The 19,183-nt window shown below is 37.3% G+C and overlaps 1 long non-coding RNA gene across 2 annotated transcripts in view; it reads left to right on the forward strand.

The window, feature by feature from the left end:
* Nucleotides 1–19,183, forward strand: part of LOC127514915 (uncharacterized) — a 125,311-nt gene that overhangs the window by 86,605 nt on the left and 19,523 nt on the right. For both annotated transcript variants that reach the window (XR_007930736.1, XR_007930735.1), the window contains exon 6: nucleotides 19,083–19,138. This is a non-coding gene — a long non-coding RNA (uncharacterized LOC127514915). The remainder of the gene's footprint in view (nucleotides 1–19,082; nucleotides 19,139–19,183) is intronic.

Genomic DNA, 19,183 nt, shown 5'->3' on the forward strand with positions numbered 1-19,183 from the left:
GCACTCCCGAGGGTGCCCTACAAGAAGAAGGGTTCGCAAACTGGGGTGAAAAAGCCACTTCCCATTGGATTGTAGAGATCGGAAGAGCTCAATATGAGGAACAGAGGACCTTACTTCAACACCTGATAAACGGGGAGGATACTACTAAGTTCAACCCAGGAAATCTGGGGTGAAAGCCACTTTCCGTTGGGTTCTAGAGATAAGACGAAGCTCTAATGGAAGCAGAGGACACCACTTAAAAAAACATGAAAAAGTCTGGTGAGAGTCCTGATCTGCATTCAGCCCTAAACGAGCTACAAGGGTGCTTCCTACTTAGAGAGAAAACCCCAATATCTGGGTGAGGCAGGTACAACCTTGATAAATAAGGAAAGTTTCCTGCTTAGGGGACCCCAGTATCTGGGGGAGGCAGCTTCAACCTTATTACTGTGAGGGAGCTTCACCTTGAACACAGTCTAGTCTGATATAGCTGGTGCTATATGGCTTTTATGCATTAACCAGTATAGAAACAGAAAAACGAGGAGGGACGCCATTTTTGAAAGGAGAACATCCTCAACTCATAAATAGAACCATACCAAGACTAGACTCACACTTGTGAGAGAGCCTCTGTTTCCCCAGAGGAAGGAGAGATGTTATTTCCCTACAATAATTTGAGATCACATTTCAAACTGCTTTCTATGAACATATAGATATCTCTTGAAGGCCTCTCTAAACTTCCAGACCACCGTCTCAGTGGTTGTACTGAAAAGCTCAGAAGGCTCATCGAGGAGAAAGTTTTTATCTCTTGAATCCTGAAGATAAAGAAAGTTGATGACATGTACTCATGGTTGCACCAGTATTGACGTCCATGGACTGTCGTTGGCTAATGATATTGTTGTGTTTAAACACGTGCTTCAGACACCGGTCAGGCTGATGACGTTCCCCATAGCGTCTTGTCAGACACAGTGTGAGCTCCCATTCGAAAGGGAACAAGACATTCAGCAAGAAAAAATGCAGGGCTGGATTTGAAATGTGTCTCTATATGATGGATAGATAAAAAATAGGAGTTCCACAGGCAGAGTGAGTTATTACACTCTGATGAAACATTATGAAGACAAACATTTGTTTCTTTGAAATAACCTTTAGTCCATCAGCAGAAGTGATGAAACCGTCTGTAGCAGAAATGAAAGAGACTCTGTCTATCCGTCTGTTTCTTTTTGTTTTTGGGGGTTTTAGGTATTTTGTGTTTGTTTGGGAGAGTCGTACAGTTTGCCGTTACATCTCAGAGATCTTGCGCTGATAACTTCATGTGCATTCAAAAGGTTATAAAACAAATGTTGGCTCAGAGAATATGTTTCCTCAATAACGGAGAGAAGAAGAGAGAGACTGAGCAGTTATCAGCTCTCTCCATTTCTCACGTTCTTCTGATAACACACAGACCTGTGACAGTGATTCACACACCTGAAACACACACACACACACACACACACACACACACACACACACACACACGTGCGCACACGGGTGGACGGAGGAAGTAAGTAGTTAACCACATTACCCAGAGTACTCGTGATGGATGCTGCTGTTTTTATAAGGGTCAAAGATCATGCAGGGCTACTTCCCGGAAGATGGATGTTTGTTTGTTCATTCGTTTCTTTCTTTCTTTCTTTCTTTCTTTCTAATAAAATCTAAAAATAACCAAAAGCGAATGTTCTATATGTTATTTTATGATTCTAAAAATAAAACCTAAAGGTAACCACTAGAGAACGCTTTGTATACGTTATTGTATAGTTGTCTTAAAAAACCTCCCTGCAACATTCTGGGAATGTTATTTTATGGTAGCAAAGTTCTAAAAAAAATAAAATAAAAATAAATAAATAAATAAAATCCCTACAATGTTATTTCTTTGTTCTCAAACAGCTAAATCTTCTGTGTTTGCTGGGGTTTCTTTCATTGTCTCATATAATATGATGGATGAGATGTTTGCTTTCTTTCCTTCTTTCGTTCTTTCTTTCTTTCTTTCTTTCTTTCTTTCTCTCTCTCTCTCTCTCTCTCTCTCTCTCTCTCTCTCTCGTGTCTCATGTTCCTCCTCTGAGGTTTGTGATGGTAAATGATCAGGGGATTGTGTAACTCGACCCTTTTGGGTTCCTGTAATTACTGCCCATTACGAATATACAATCCCACTAATTCTGTGCGAGCGGCCCGTCCTCTCGTCTACATAGTGCAGCTTTGAGAAATCACACGACTTTGTCCATCTCGCTGAAATCTACTTAGCATCTTGCCATCACACTTTTAGCAGCCGCATGTAAACTGTGGGAGGCTTTTAATGGCGTTTCTGAGCGTTTTACATTAAGAAATAAAGCCTGTTGTGTCATTTATCCGGCTCCTGCTCTTCCATTTGTCTCTCTGCGTGTCCTTCTTGTAGTTTTGTGAGCAAACAGCCGCTCTGAGAGAAACTAATGGCTGCGTGTGAGAGAAAAGCTCAGAACGCTGATTCTGCAATAAACTCGCACACAAATGGCACTTTCTACAAATAAGGTACAAATTGGTGTCCCGTTACTTTTGTAAAGTAATAAAGGCTCAAGCATCATGATCTTTAGAGTAAGAAAAGATCTTTCGACATGTTAGATAAATTATAATCTGTAGTTTTGTGTTTGGTGTGATAGTTTTAATCTCATCAAACGTCTGGATCATCATGTAGAAATGATGAAATCAGTGTCTTTATAGCAGCCTGAGACATAAACACGACTATAGGATTGTTCTCGCTGACAGTGATTTGTGGCAATTAAACAACCAGAAGTCATTCACTTTCAGTATAAACGTCTTGTTTGTTTCCAGACAGACTGATATATATACATATATATATTCTCTATACATTCTCTTACGTAAAACCAGCCAATCAGATTGGAGCTCATCACTTTAATTATAAGCAGGTTATTGACTTAATGTAGGTTATTATTGTGATGAATTGATCATAAGTACACGTTACTCCACATAAAACACGAGGCCGGAGAGAGCAGAACTCTTTAATGTGAGTAATCTGACCAGACGGGCCGCTTCAGAAAGAGTTTCTGTATCTGCTGTAATTCAAGAAGATTATGATGCCATTGAAGAAAAATTCAGAGGCCTACTGCGCAGGTTCAGGTTTCCACGCTTCAAAAATAGGCCCGCGCTCGTCCATCGAGTGTCTGCCGTCATGTTATCTGAAGTCTGGATTAGTTCAGTATAACAGCAGAGATAGAGCCGCTGCTCACCTACAGATAGCAGCAAATAATGTTGTAATGTTCTCCTCCATCAGATACGACTGACGAATGCCCCCCTGCGTTTTACTTTCATCTCACCACACATCCGCTGAAAAGCGCTTTGTTTCCGCGGAGCGTAAGGGAATAGAACGTAAACGTGAAGCGCTTTGATCTCGCTGTCTGATGAAACGCTTTTCCCACCTTGTGCCGTGTCTGATAAACACACTCATTACCTGTTTAACGTCTGGCTGTCGTCCAGACTCCCGTCAGGTTAGGCCTTCACGGCGCATGAATAAACCAAACGCAGGCCTTCAATAAATTATGGGCCGTAATTCGGACTGAAGGATTGTGTTACATCAGCGTGTCAAATTAGAAACGGTGGAGAGATCTGTGAGGGAACTCCAGAGCCTTGGACACTGTAAAAAAATATTTTCATGATTTATCACTTTTTTTTTTTTTTTTTTTTTGTCAAATCAACTTAGATAATTAATGTGGTTCATGTAACCTAATATTTTGAATTTCTGTTGATTATATCAATCGCCTTTATTGTATTAACTCAATTTTTTTATTTCAATGAACTCAAAATTTTAAGGCCACCAACTTTAAGTTTAAGTTAAACCAACAATTCTTTTTGACAGTGTAGTTTTGAGACATTTTGTTTTGCATAAACAGGGTCAAAAATGATGAAGTTAAAGTTGTTTTTGGTGATTGAAATGTTGCAGTACTTTATTAGGAACTGAAATATGCTTTAAATAGTGTTATAAAATTGATAATCAGACCTTTACTGATTAAACCAGTCAAACATCATGTCTGTCACGACTAACAATTTTTAATTCAGTGGAAAATGTATTATCGGAGATTTGACTAAATGTAGGATGACTAAGGTATGTTTGTCGCCAATATAAAAGGGGGAAATAGCTAAATTATTATAATGAGAGCAAAAATATAGTATTTAAATAAAACAAATAAAAATACAGGTTGTAAATTCACCTGCTGTATTTAAAAACGGCAGCAGAGTGACAAGGCTTGCCGTTTATTCTGGTCGCTGAGAGTTGAAAAATCCAAAACGCAACTCATCACTGTCACAATTCACACAGCCATCCAATCACAGTGGAGGAGGGGCGGGACTAATACCACAGTGACCAAACATCACATCCCGCGTGTACGACGACAGTAACAAACAGAGCAATGTAGGAGAAATGAATATTTCTGTTCTCAGAATGGACATCAGATACGCTTTGGTGGACACTGGCTAAAGCTTAGATTCAGACGTTGCGCGTCGGTCCAGTGGAACTGAATGTGTTGTTTGTAAATGTAATGTCTGCAGGTTTACGGGCCTCCTTTGGCTCAGTGTCTCTGCGTCTGATCTGCGGTCAGTGGAGACGGAAACTCCAGCAGTCAGCAGTCCTCCAGTAGCTGATGTGCTGCTGTGATTTATTACTCTCACCGCTCACAAGAAAGTACAATTTTCCAGCCAGCTGCAAAACAATAATTCATTACGATGCCCTTTCCGCGATAGGAAGCTGTTAGCGGAGCAGGTCTCTGCTGCTAAAATGATGTTGATAAATGTGTGATCAGCGCAGGTAACCGCTTTAACACTCGTCTGCTCCCACTGAGCTCAACATATTACACACACACACCCCATGATTCAGTGATAAAGAGATTACTGACAGCTCCCTCCGCTCGGTGTGTGTGTGTGTGTGTGTGTGTGTGTGTGTGTGTGTGTGTGTGTCGAACACCTTCAGTTTCTAATAAGAACATCTCAGATTAACGTGTTGCTCTGTTTCTTATGAATCTCGGATCAACTGTACAAACTAACAAAGTTTTCACAAAACAAATAAATGTTCTTGTTGTTTCTTCTTGTCACATGCGGGGCGAGCGCGTGACTCTCACCAAAACTGTCCAAATAAATAATAATAATATATCAATAGAAAAAGGTCAATTTTGCATTTTTTTTTTTTTTAAATATGTATATTTATGAAAATAAGTAAATGTGATTTTATTATTTTGCATTTTTTTGCATTGTGGAAATTGTCTATTTTATCAGTGTCACAATGCGAAAACAAACCTTAATGGTACTAATAATGGGCTTAATTTTATTTACATTACAATATTACAATTTATTCCATATAGTAAATTATATATCAGGCTATTGTGTGTGTGTGTGTGTGTGTGTGTGTGTGTGTGTGTTTGTACACAATGTATCAGCGTATCGTCAGATTATGAAGAAACTAATTAACTCAAAGCCTTTGAACTGGGAGTTTGTAAATCCCGTCGTTCCTCGTCCCATGTGTTCGTCTCTCTGTCGCTCCGCAGAGACGTGAAGTGTCACATTATATCTGTCAGAACGACAGACGAACACTTTCAGTGACCTCCTAAAGAGTGTGTGTGTGTGTGTGTTGACCCGCGTCATCCGCAGCGTCCTCCTGAAGACACAGGTGTGTGTTTCTTTGCATCTCAGGAGACGTCAATTACATGTCTTCATTTTCAAGACTGTCTCAGATCTTCCTCTTGAACCTCCTCAGGATAAAACAGACACAAATGAGTCTCTAGTCATCCTCCAGAAGAGTTTACAGCTGTGAGATGAATGTGGAGCCTGTGAGTTCATATTGAGATCTCTGATTTATGATTGCAGACTTTGAGACAGTGTTGAGATCTCTTCTGAGACACACGTGAGATTACTGGAGTCTTTCATCTCATCCTCGAGTGACCGAGTTCTCATATGACAAACTCACTGGCCCGTCTTTGTCTCAGTTAATATGAAATTCATGGTGTTGAAATGAGAAGACGACGCAGTGATTGTGTTGTTGTGGAGAAATGAAGCAGACCTGTTTGTATTTGTGCTGTGTGTTGTGTTGAGCCTGGAGACGGTGTGAAGTGTTGGTTTGTGTGAGATTTCCTGGAGCTTCTGTCTGGCTGTGATAACTGACCGCTTCACTCTTCACACGAGTCCACTGCAGCTCTACAGTCTCGTCAGTTCAGTCGAACACTGTTATTATTACAGGCTCACTTTTTACACCTACAGTTCAAGTGAATGTGATGCAGAGATTATGATTCCATAATATTTTAAGCGAAACTGGATATTCAGCAAGAGCAACAGGACTTTTCATCCATAAATGAAACATTGTCATTGTTGTTTCTTTTCATTTTAACAACACAATAACAATAATAAGTATTCCTTCTGAGTTAGTGTTTGGGTCAGTCCCCAGAAAACAAAAATATGTTCTCAGAATGTTCTGTTAATGTTCCCATTAATTTAAGGTTATTTCTGAATGTTCTTAGAATGTTTAAAATGTCAATTTTTTATTTATTTTTTTATTTATTTTTTCAGAAAATGACCGATGTATAAATAATGTTTTTGAGCTAACATTTTAAGAACATTATTAAAGACCAGATAACATTGAACGAATGTTCTATTAACGTTACTGGAAGAACGTTTGTTCATAACTTTGAGATAACCTTGAGAGAACGTTCCCTGTCAGCTGGGTCTGTATTCATTATAATTGACTTTATATAAAAACAGTATGTTTATGAAATATCCTCAATTAGACGTGTGTGTGTGTGTGTGTGTGTGTGTGTGTCTGTGTGTGTGTGTGAGACGTGTCATTAGAGAGCAGGACGGCTCAAACTCTTCAGCTCATTATCACAGATGCGCCTCGTCTCTTTCCTACAGAGAAACTCTCTTTAATTTGATCAAACTGCAGCAGTGATCTGAATCTTTACTACTGAAGTACATTAACTTCTGTTCAAGACACATGTGAAGCACAAAGTGACTGATCAGAACTGTTTCTTGAGCAGCAAATCATCATATTAGAATGATTTCTGAAGGATCATGTGACACTGAAGACTGGACTATGGAAGCTCGTTTCCGCCATGAAATAAAAAATTAAAAAGGTAACTGCAACTTTTTATCTCGCAATTCTGACTTTTCTTTTCAGAATTGCGAGATATAAAGTCAGAACTGCGAGATATAAAGTCGGAATTGCGAGTTATAAAGTCAGAATTGCAAGATATAAAGTCGGAACTGCGAGATATAAAGTCGGAACTGCGAGTTATAAAGTCGTAATTGCGAGATATAAAGTCAGAATTGCGAGATATAAAGTCGGAATTGCGAGTTATAAAGTCAGAATTGCGAGTTATAAAGTCGGAACCGCGGGATATGAAGTCGGAATTGCGAGATATGAAGTCGGAATTGTGAGTTATAAAGTCGGAACTGCGAGTTATAAAGTCGGAACTGCGAGATATAAAGTCGGAATTGCGAGATATAAAGTCAGAATTGCGAGATATAAAGTCGGAATTGCGAGTTATAAAGTCGGAACTGCGAGATATAAAGTCGGAATTGCGAGTTATAAAGTCAGAATTGCAAGATATAAAGTCAGAACTGCGAGATATAAAGTCGGAATTGCGAGTTATAAAGTCAGAATTGCAAGATATAAAGTCGGAACTGCGAGATATAAAGTCGGAACTGCGAGTTATAAAGTCGTAATTGCGAGATATAAAGTCAGAATTGCGAGATATAAAGTCGGAATTGCGAGTTATAAAGTCAGAATTGCGAGTTATAAAGTCGGAACCGCGGGATATGAAGTCGGAATTGCGAGATATGAAGTCGGAATTGTGAGTTATAAAGTCGGAACTGCGAGTTATAAAGTCGGAACTGCGAGATATAAAGTCGGAATTGCGAGATATAAAGTCAGAATTGCGAGATATAAAGTCGGAATTGCGAGTTATAAAGTCGGAACTGCGAGATATAAAGTCGGAATTGCGAGTTATAAAGTCAGAATTGCAAGATATAAAGTCAGAACTGCGAGATATAAAGTCGGAATTGCGAGTTATAAAGTCAGAATTGCAAGATATAAAGTCGGAACTGCGAGATATAAAGTCGGAACTGCGAGTTATAAAGTCGTAATTGCGAGATATAAAGTCAGAATTGCGAGATATAAAGTCGGAATTGCGAGTTATAAAGTCAGAATTGCGAGTTATAAAGTCGGAACCGCGGGATATGAAGTCGGAATTGCGAGATATGAAGTCGGAATTGTGAGTTATAAAGTCGGAACTGCGAGTTATAAAGTCGGAACTGCGAGATATAAAGTCGGAATTGCGAGATATAAAGTCAGAATTGCGAGATATAAAGTCGGAATTGCGAGTTATAAAGTCAGAATTGCGAGTTATAAAGTCGGAACCGCGAGATATGAAGTCGGAATTGCGAGATATGAAGTCGGAATTGTGAGTTATAAAGTCGGAATTGCGAGTTATAAAGTCAGAATTGCGAGTTATAAAGTCGGAACTGCGAGTTATAAAGTCGGAACTGCGAGATATAAAGTCGGAATTGCGAGATATAAAGTCAGAATTGCGAGATATAAAGTCGGAATTGCGAGATATGAAGTCGGAATTGCGAGTATAAAGTCGGAATTGCGAGATATAAAGTCGAAAAAGCTGAAAATTCAGCTTTGATCACAGGAATAAATTACACTTTATTATATATTCACATAGAAAACAGCTGATTTACACTGGAATAATATTTCACTGTTTTACTGTATTTTTGATCAAATAAATGCAGCTTTGGTGAGCAGAAGAGACTCTTCCTTAAACATAAAAAAAAATTCTTACAGACACCAAATTTTTGAATGATGTGTATAATGTGTATATTATGTGTATATTAGGCACTATAATCGCATATTGCATGATATATGCAGACACAAAGTATAGTGAGTAAAAATGCATGTGTTCATGCTGTGTTCATATGCACACACTCTCAGTCTGTGTGTGTTTGAGGGCTTTATGGAGGTCCAGGTGGCTCCTGTAACCCTGGGGCCCGTTAAATCATCTCTGAGCGCTGAGATTCGCCACATCAGTGTGATTATAGCAGCTGAAAATGTCTGTGTGCGTACATTATTATAGTATGATTTGATTTAATCTCACTTATATGTACAAAACACCTCCAACAGACCCCGTGTAATCCATGTGTACAGACACACACTCATGTAATGGGTTAAATAGTGTGTCATTTATGAGTGTGTGCATATGTGTGTGTGTGTGAACTTGAGATTTGTGAGGATGTATGTATATGTCTGAACATGAATGTGTGTGTGTGTGTGTGTGCGTGTGTGTGCGTGTATGTGTGTGCGTGCGTGTGTGTGTGTGTGTGTCAGTGCTTGGCTGGAGTTCAGTGTTTTTGGCATAAGTGTCGATTGCAGCTTGTTGGCAGCGTGTCTCTCTACAGACAGCTAAATCAGAGAGGAATGACCTATTTACTTACCGATCACCATGGGAATGAGTGTCTCACAACCAATCAAAAGCAGCGTCACCAAGTCTGTTCACCAGGGCAACGTGGAGTTGGTTTGGAGGGTTGGGTCAGAACATGAAGGGGGCGGAGCCTGTTTGACTTCAGCTGCCACACCCACTTCAGATGATGAGCACTGCAAGTTTTTCATCTCTCTGTCTCTCTCTCTCTCTCTCTCTCTCTCTCTCTCTCTCTCTCTCTCTCTGCACAACCACCTAATTAAGAAAGCCTGACTCATTTACATGGAGATGTTTGATCTAAATTACACTCCAAACCGCACCAAATTGGGTTCATCTGTGAATGTGAAATGTTGTTTTCCTTCCCTCGAAACCTCCTTCTCTCTCTCTCGTGTTCAGATGATGAGAGAGATTATGGGTTTTATGTTCTCATGAGACACACAACAACACACACACTGGTCAGGGATGGAGGACTGGCTTCGGACACTCCCTGTACTGACCCCACTGGTTACTGACATACACGACTCTATGTAGGGAAAATCCTGATCAACAGAGTTTGATTTATTGGTTTATTTAGAGAGGGTTACGAGGTTAGACTGATACTTACCATCTGAAGTTAATCTACAAAGAGAGATGTGAAAATATAGACTGTCAGGTACTGATCTAGGCTCTGGTTGGGTCAGATACTAATATATACACTTTAAAAAATGCTGGGTTAAAAACAACCCAAGTTGGGTTGAAAATGGACAAACCCAGTGTTTGGATTACATGTTTGTCCAACCTGCTGGGTAGTTTTATTTAACCCAACTATTGTTTAAAAATGACTGTATTTCTTGCTTAAAATAACCCCAAAATTATGTTAGAAATGAACATTTATTAATAAGTTGAATGAATAATAAATAATCAATAAACATTTATTAAATTGCTTATTAATAAATGTTCACCTTTTGATTATTATTGTTTCCTCTAGTAATTATGTGTCTGATTTTTAATTTCCAACATATTTTGGGTTCATTTTAAGCCAGACATATAGTCATTTTAAAACAATAGTTGAGTTAAATAAAACTACCCAGTGGTTGGGCAAACATTTAACCCAACTGCTGAGTTAAATGTTGGGTTGTTTTTAACCCAGTATTTGTTAGCGTGTAGTTTTTAAACTATAGGCACAGCTATATTTATGTAAAGCACAGATCCTGTGAGCAAAACTAGCCATCAATTTGCAGCAGATCTTAATTTATAATCAATGTTATTTTAGTATCATTAATATACTATTATATTTTTTGGGTTTTACTTTTATATTTTCTGTGTTTATTGTAATTAGTTTTAGTCATTTTGTGTGTTTTTGTAATTTTTATTATTAAATATTTGTTTAAATATGTCTGTAGCTTTTATTATTTTTTTTATTTCAGTTTAGTTTGAGTTATTTTAGTACTTAAAATTAAGTGGACATTAGAAATGCTGCCTTGGAGACTAACCAAAGCATTTACTTTATTTAATTTCAGTTTAACATTTATTTTATTTCAAGTTACAATTTTTTTCTTTTTCATTTTAATAGTTTTAGTTAATGACTATAACCCTGTTTCTAATTGTTTCTAATTTTTTTTTTTTTTTTTTTTTTTTTTGCATTTCAATATAGAGAATATAAATCAGTTTGAAATAAGGGTAACACTTTATAATAACTCACACTATGAATCATTAGTTAAGCATTAGTAAACAGTCAATTCATCATTTATAAAGCATTAATAGACATTAGTAAGCAGTTTATAAATACACCTATAAATTCTTTGTTCTTGATTTATAAGCATATCTATAATGTATTTAATAATTGTATTTTCATACTTTATTAATGATCAGTTTATCATTTCTAAATTAAGTATTACATTATTTACAAACCAGTTATTTAGGAGTTGTCAGTGGTTCATAAGATCATTTATAAAATGTAAGTAAATGACTAATAAACTATTTAAACATACATTTATATATCTTATTATTTAGACATGTAGTAATAGTTGCTCAGTGTGTTAATAAATGCTTTATTAATACATATTCCTGCTGTAATTGATGATTAATTCAGGTAGTTATAAAACATTTAGTAGTGTTCAGTTAACTATTGTTGTGAGCTCATCTAAAGTGAGCACTATTCATGCCTCGTAAAGCTTTATAAAGGAGATTTAAAGGCTCAGTGATCTTCTGCACTGCTGTTCTCTAATGTTTTAAAGTTAGTACAGAGGTAGTTTTGACACTGTGAAATATTTTATTACATTATTAATGTTTTATAAAAACATTATTTGTTGTATTTTTGGCACTCCTGTAATCCAGTGTTGGCACTGGTAAAATTTTATTCAGCAATGTTTACACTTTACAGAAATGTATTTTTATCAGATTGCAAAAGCTTAGTTTCATTTTACTGCACAGTTATGTTTTCTGGAGGAGTACAGGGATTTTTACTTTCTGTGAAATTGCAGAGGTTTACTTTTAATTTTATATCAAGTTACCCATCGTAAAGTTTCATTTTTTTTTTTTTCTTGAAATAAATATTTCTATGTTCTGTATCCTTTAAATCTCCTTTATAAAGCTTTACGAGGCATGAATAGTGCTCACTTTAGATGAGCTCACAACAATAGTTAACTGAACACTACTAAATGTTTTATAACTACCTGAATTAATCATCAATTACAGCAGGAATATGTATTAATAAAGCATTTATTAACACACTGAGTAACTATTACTACATGTCTAAATAATAAGATATATAAATGTATGTTTAAATAGTTTATTAATCATTTACTTACATTTCCTAAATGATCTTATGAACCACTGACAACTCCTAAATAACTGGTTTGTAAATAATGTAATACTTAATTTAGAAATGATAAACTGATCATTAATAAAGTATGAAAATACAATTATTAAACACATTATAGATATGCTTATAAATCAAGAACAAAGCATTTATAGGTGTATTTATAAACTGCTTATTAATGTCTATTAATGCTTTATAAATGATGAACTAACGATTTACTAATGCTTAACTAATGCTTCATAGCTTGAGTTATTCTAAAGTGTTACCGAAATAAGTAAATAACACAATATATTTGGATTTAATGCAACATTTTCTTTCACCTTCAGTCATGTTTGATTTTTGGCCCTTTGCAGTACAAAGGTTTGGTCTACAGGATCACATACTGTACTAACATATCAAATCTGATTTAATCTGCAGCTGTATATTAATCTGGGTCTTAAATTTTAGGTCAAATGATAGGGTTGATATTCATCTGTAAGATCAGATATCAATCTGTAGGATCAGATATGACTGCCGATGGTCGGATGTTGATGTACAGGTGACTCATCATTCTGTGTAATTCACCTCTCATGATCATGTCCTGAAGGATTCATGAATTCGGAGAGAGCCGGGCGTCAGCAGACACTTTCTCCGTCATGTCTGTGTGGCAGAGAGGAATCTAGACATAAATAAAAATAAATCAACATCTGGCTTGTGTTGTGTGACAGTTTTGAGAGATGTTATTGTCTCTTGTGCTGTAAATACATACTTTTGTGTGTGTGTGTGTGTGTGTGTGTGTGTGTGTGTGTGTGTGTGTGTGTGTGAGACATCCAAACCCATCTGGACCGCCATGTCTGGACTGACCCTCATAAGTTTGCTGAGTGCTGAAATCTGCATGTGCTGAATTTCACATTTAAACTGAGGGCATGAGACCAATGCCAAACACACACACACACACACACACACACACACACACACACACTACACGCTGCATTTGTCATTTAATTGATACCTTTTACTTTCCAGGACAACAGTCCTCATAAACACACTGAATCCATTTGGATGCGCTCTTCTAAAGTGCCTGTATCTTTACCATAAAACTATAATTTATTTTACACACCCGTAACAGCTCGCTGGACGCTGGCCGAGGTGGGACAGCGAACGTCTGCGTGTGTGAAATGGAATAAAATAAAATAAAATAAATCTTTACGAGCGCCCATCGGGATCTTCACGCATTTGTGTTTTATGATTTGACGAGTCACAGGAGCGAGAGGTTCTGCTGTCATTGAGGACTCGAGGTGTGTGTGTTGTGGGCTTCGCTGGAGACGCGCGACTCGCCGCGGCCTGGGACCAATAACAGCCGTGTATAAACATCATCGTACATCGAGATGATGTGGTCAGAGCAGCCGGAGACGCTGACTGTACCTTCAAACACACTTTCAGGCTTTACTTTAGGTTTGTGGTTGAGTTTGGCGAATTCTTCTCTTAATTCAGCACAGTCTTGCATTATATAAATAGAAAATATGACTGACTTTCTTCTGTGGACCACTAAAAAACTGCCACACTGCTCTTTTCTATCAAATTAACTGACAGAAAAGAAGGTGAAATTAAAGTATAAGTCATACATTAGTTCATTGAAACTTCATCCCCTTCATCACAGCTCATTGTGTTAAACATCATATGACTTCAGAAACAGAAACAAAAGTGACAGTAAAGACATTTTTTAAATTTGAATAAAATGAGCATTAGCCCGGAGGACACGGCGTCCGTGATTTCCAACAAGAATGTCAAATTTGGACTCGTCTGACCACAGAACACTTTTCCACTTTGAAACAGTCCATTTTAAATGAGCCTTGGCCCACAGGACACGACGGCGCTTCTGGACCATGTTCACATATGGCTTCCTTTTTGCATGATAAAGCTTTAGTTGGCATCTGCAGATGGCACGGCGGATTGTGTTTACTGACAGTGGGTTCTGGAAGTTTTCCTGGGCCCATTTAGTAATTTGAGACCTTTAGTGGATAAAATTGTAGAATTTCTCAGTTTAAACATTTGTTATGTTATCTATGTCCTATTGTGAATAAAATATTGGCTCATGCGATTTGAAAGTCTTTTAGTTTTCACTTTATTCAAATAAACAACAAAACAAAACAAAAACGTCCCAACATTTCAAAGAATCCTGAAGAATAAAGTGTATGACGGTTTCCATAGAAATCTGAAACTGTTTTCAACATTGATAATAATCATAAATGTTTGTTGAGCAGTTTGTTGAACTTCCAGTGACCAGTATGAGAGAGTGAGAGCGATAACACCAAATTTAACACACCTGCTCCCCATTCACACCTGAGACCTTGTAACACTAACGAGTCACATGACACCGGGGAGAGAAAATGGCTAATTGGGCCCAATTTGGACATTTTCACTTAGGGGTGTACTCACTTTGGCCAGTGGTTTAGACATTAATGGCTGTGTGTTGAGTTATTTTGAGGGGACAGCAAATTTACACTGTTATACAAGCTGTACACTCACTACTTTACATTGTAGCAAAGTGTTATTTCTTCAGTGTTGTCACATGAAAAGATATAATAAAATATTTACAAAAATGTGAGGGGTGTACTCACTTCTGTGAGATACTGTATATACAGGTTTGATGAGCAGAATTTCACAAATATTAATACCGACCCCAAACTTTTGAACAGTAGTTTAGGTGCAGCACAAAGACCAAAGACATTTGTTTCAGTGCATGTGAATATAGACCAACAATTTAAAAAAAAAAAAAATGCATCTGTAGCCCCTTATGTTTCCTCTCTTTTTCTTTTTCTTTTTCTTGTTTTTCTTTTTCTTCTTTGGTATTTTCTGAGCATGACGTCCCTGGTCACTCTCTACTGTTCTTGTTTCTGAGTATGACAAAACAGAAGCAGAAGCTGGAAAGCCAGCAGCGCTGGAGTGTGTGTGTGTGTGTGTGTGTGTGTGTGTGTGTCATGTTATCTCCTCTGAAGGCCTTGCTGTGTTTCTGGCCCGTGTGATTCCTGTGGCTGTAATTGTTGGACCTGAGGGACTCTAAAGCATGTGTGTGTGTGTGAGGCGTAAATAGGGTTTGACAGTGGATTAGAGGTGTTTGGCGAGTATATGCGTGTGTGTGTGTGTGTGTGTGTGTGTGTGTGTGTGTGTGTGTGTGTGTGTGTGTGTGAGTGAGTGTGTCAGGTACAATAAGAGCAGGTCGACTCTCTCCTGCAGCGAATCCTCCTGGAGATCAAGATAATACCTTTAATAAGCTCCAGGTCTGGACGGCGTTCAGTCCGTTTACACTTCAGATCCAGGCCAGCTTTTCACCGCAAACACAAACGCTGACATTCAGCGCTAATCACAGGTGTAAATGTGTGTCTCCTTCAGTCACGTGTCTGATGTTCAATCAGTGCTGAAAAGGATGTAGTAAGAAAATGCTGATAAGTTAAAAGGACAGATACTTTCTTCAGAGACATTAAGTGTGTTTACATTATTTTTCGTCAATCCAAATGAATCCAATCTGATTACAGATTCGTAAATGCGGCAATCTGATTCACATATTAATTTACAAGTGCATGACATGTATTGTGTATATATACAATAATCAAACACACAGTCCAAGATCCTGATCTCAGGTATGTTCGGATCATTTCAATGCACCGTTTGAAAACATTTATTGTCTTTTGTATGCAGTTTGATGTCTTTTAGTTTTGGTTTTGTTATATTTACTTGTTCTATACATCGTTTATGGAACTTTTTTTTTTCTAAAACAATGTTCGTCTAACATTTTTGTTTTTATGTAACTACTTGTTTCAGAACGTTCAGAGAACATTCAAAAGTAACATTCAAATAATGTTTGAAGAATGATACAGTGGAATGTTCCCTTAATGTTCACTCAACCAAGAAAAAACGTTGGTTACACTTTATTTTAAAGTGTCCTTATTACAGTGTATCTACATTTAAGCGCTGAGTAATATTAATTACGCAACATGTATTACTATATAATTAGGGTTAGGGTTTGGTTGCATGTAATTATGCATAATTTACTGTTATTACTACAGTAAATACATGTAACATATGTAACAATTAGCTAAACATTTTTAAAAAGTGGACATTTTGAACATTCAGAAATAATGTTTTCATAACTTAGCAGAACGTTCTCAGAACATATGTTTGTTAGCTGTGAAGCTGCAGGTTTTAGGCAGTGTAGTCCACACACGTTACTTGTCTTTGGCTTTTATCATCAGATGTGAACAACAGTCCGATCCAGTTCCGCGCAGAACCTCCGTCTGTCTGCGTTTGGTGTCTCGTGAGCGCGGCGTCTGTGCAGCTTCGAGCGTTTGCTCCGGCTGCGGGCGACTCCGACTGAAACTGAGATGAAGCATGAAAATTTGAGAGTCAATATGCCCCGTTCTATCTGTGGAGCAGCGCTTGAGCGGCCGGCCGCGCTCTGACCCCGATACGGCCGGCCTGAGGGGAGACGGATCCACTTCCTGTTGTTCCTCGTTCAAACGAGATGCTAATTAATTACCATTGGCATCTTTAGCAATGTGTGTCAGCTTGAATCTGAGATTTCAATCTGTTTTGGGTTCAAACTCAACGTTCTGTGAACTCTTTACGCCACACGTGATTGACATAATCACACTTTTGATCCACGGCTCACAAACTTACCTACTTCATTTCTTTTCTGTTCAGTAAGTCATTACTGTTCCACAGAGCCTTTCAAACTGTGAAATGAATCTGCTTGTTTCATAATTTATGGAGGCATTTCTAGTGTAGATCAAACTCAGACACTTCAGCTTTATTTACTAGAACTTCATTATTTACACAAACACTCTAAACATGTATTTGTAATTATTTGTGTAATGTACTAACAATTTTGGAGTGAAAACTGTTTCAAAGTAAATCCTACACCTTTATTTTGAGGGATTGACAGTTCAACCACAAAATGATGTCACTTCCTGTAGGATGATGTCATTAAGAAATTGGTTTTCGTTGCTTAAATAGTGAACAAACGTGTAACAGGATGGAAACTGATGTTGAAGACACAGAAAAAAGCAATACATTGATTATAGATAATTATACATCCAAGAAAACATGTTTAGTTTGATTAGAGAAATAATCTCTGGAATATTTCTGGATAAATATTTCGTTGTAGAAGTTGTTGCAGCACCCAGAGACAAAACATGAACATCAACACAAACCAAAGTAGAATAAATTATTTAAAAATCATCCCGTGTTCTCTGTGGTATTATGATAAAATAAAGCGGCAACATTTTACAGTAAGGTCTCATTTGTTAAGATTAGTTTATGGATTAGCTAACATGAACTAATAATAATTAATCTATTAACAATATATATGTATATTGAGCAAACGAGCACTGTCATTTACTGGTGTTTTTAATGAGGTTTACACCGCTTTATCTGAAGGATGTCGTCATTAAGCACAAATAATAAAGAGCGAGGTCATCAAATCTCTCCGCCCCCTCTCTCTGTCACTGTTGAAAACATAGCCTCGTTACGTTAATTAGCGAGGTAATTACTTGAGAGTGGGCGGGGCAAAAATGTGCTCCGCTCTTTCACCCTGTTTACAGGCGGGATCATATCTTACACTCATAATTGTTTTTATTTATGCGTCTTGTTTTCTTAATCGTGTCATTCAGTGACGTCACGCTTGTTAGACGAATTCACTGATGATTAAACACCGATGGAATCGAACATTTGTGCAGTTTGTGCTGATTTTGAGTGATTTAACACTTTGATGCATTAGTTATTACATCACAAAAGACTCACAAAACTCATTTTCATGATGTATTTTGAAAGTTTGTTCATTGCATCTGAAGATTTCATCAATTTCTCCAGTGATTTTAAATTGAAGTCATGAATAAATGATATATAAAGAGGACAGAATTATGACAGTGGTTTGGCAGCAACTTCACAGTCAGAAACTGTGGTTGAAAAATGGTCGCTGAAAGAATGATCAAACTAGCCAAAGACATTCTGAACAGATCTAGTGTTGTGTTCATAGAAACCTTCAGTCACACAAATTCATTTACACAAGTTCATTTAATCCTACAAATGCCATGAAATAGAGTTTGTTGTCTTGCATCAAAATGAAAGTAACGCGTTCAGCACCAGGGGTTCGACCTTTTCACTGTGACATCGTCCGAAGGTCAGTGTCATCGTCTGTCACAAGAGCCAAAATATCATTAATTAGAGCCAAAATACTCCTCCTGAATGAGTTTCCAGATCAGTGTGACATTGCAAATATTCATTTCAGCCGCTAAAGCAGAACATGACAGGTTTGCATTAAAGCGTGAGGTCGTCTGCTGCTCGTCACCTGGATCTAACGAGAGGAAGTCATACAAATATATACCAGACTGAATCCAAAGCAATGCATCACACAGAATATTCAGTTTAACTGCAGTTGGAGAGGGAAAATAAAGTATAAAATAAAATAAAGTGAGTGTTTTTGAGTGGGAATCTATAGTATCTATAATACACTTTTGTTTTTGTTTGAGCTCACAGAAGCTCAACTTCACATACTGAGATTTTAATGCACTTTAAAATTATTAAGTACATTATAATGCATTAAATCTTTTCATAAATGATTATAACCAAACTCAAAATGCATTATAATATTTGCAGATTCCTCGTTACATCTGAAACTGGTTGTTTGTCATGTGTTTTAATGCATTACGCATTCTAAAAGTGTTACAATGAATATTATAATGTATGTGGTATTATTCATTAGATGATACAATAAGGTGCATTACAAGGCATAATTAGTAATGCATTAAAAATGCTTTTAACAATGCATTATATATGTTGCATCACAGGTGCTTCAGCTGGATAATTTCCAGCCTCCTGAAAACCGTGTTCAGAGCTCCTAAAGGTGAGATCCTTGTCTGTTTTGTGCTCTTAAAGTATTTGGTTTCCA

The sequence above is a fragment of the Ctenopharyngodon idella genome, chromosome 6 (assembly GCF_019924925.1).
Source record: "Ctenopharyngodon idella isolate HZGC_01 chromosome 6, HZGC01, whole genome shotgun sequence".
Taxonomy (NCBI): domain Eukaryota; kingdom Metazoa; phylum Chordata; class Actinopteri; order Cypriniformes; family Xenocyprididae; genus Ctenopharyngodon; species Ctenopharyngodon idella.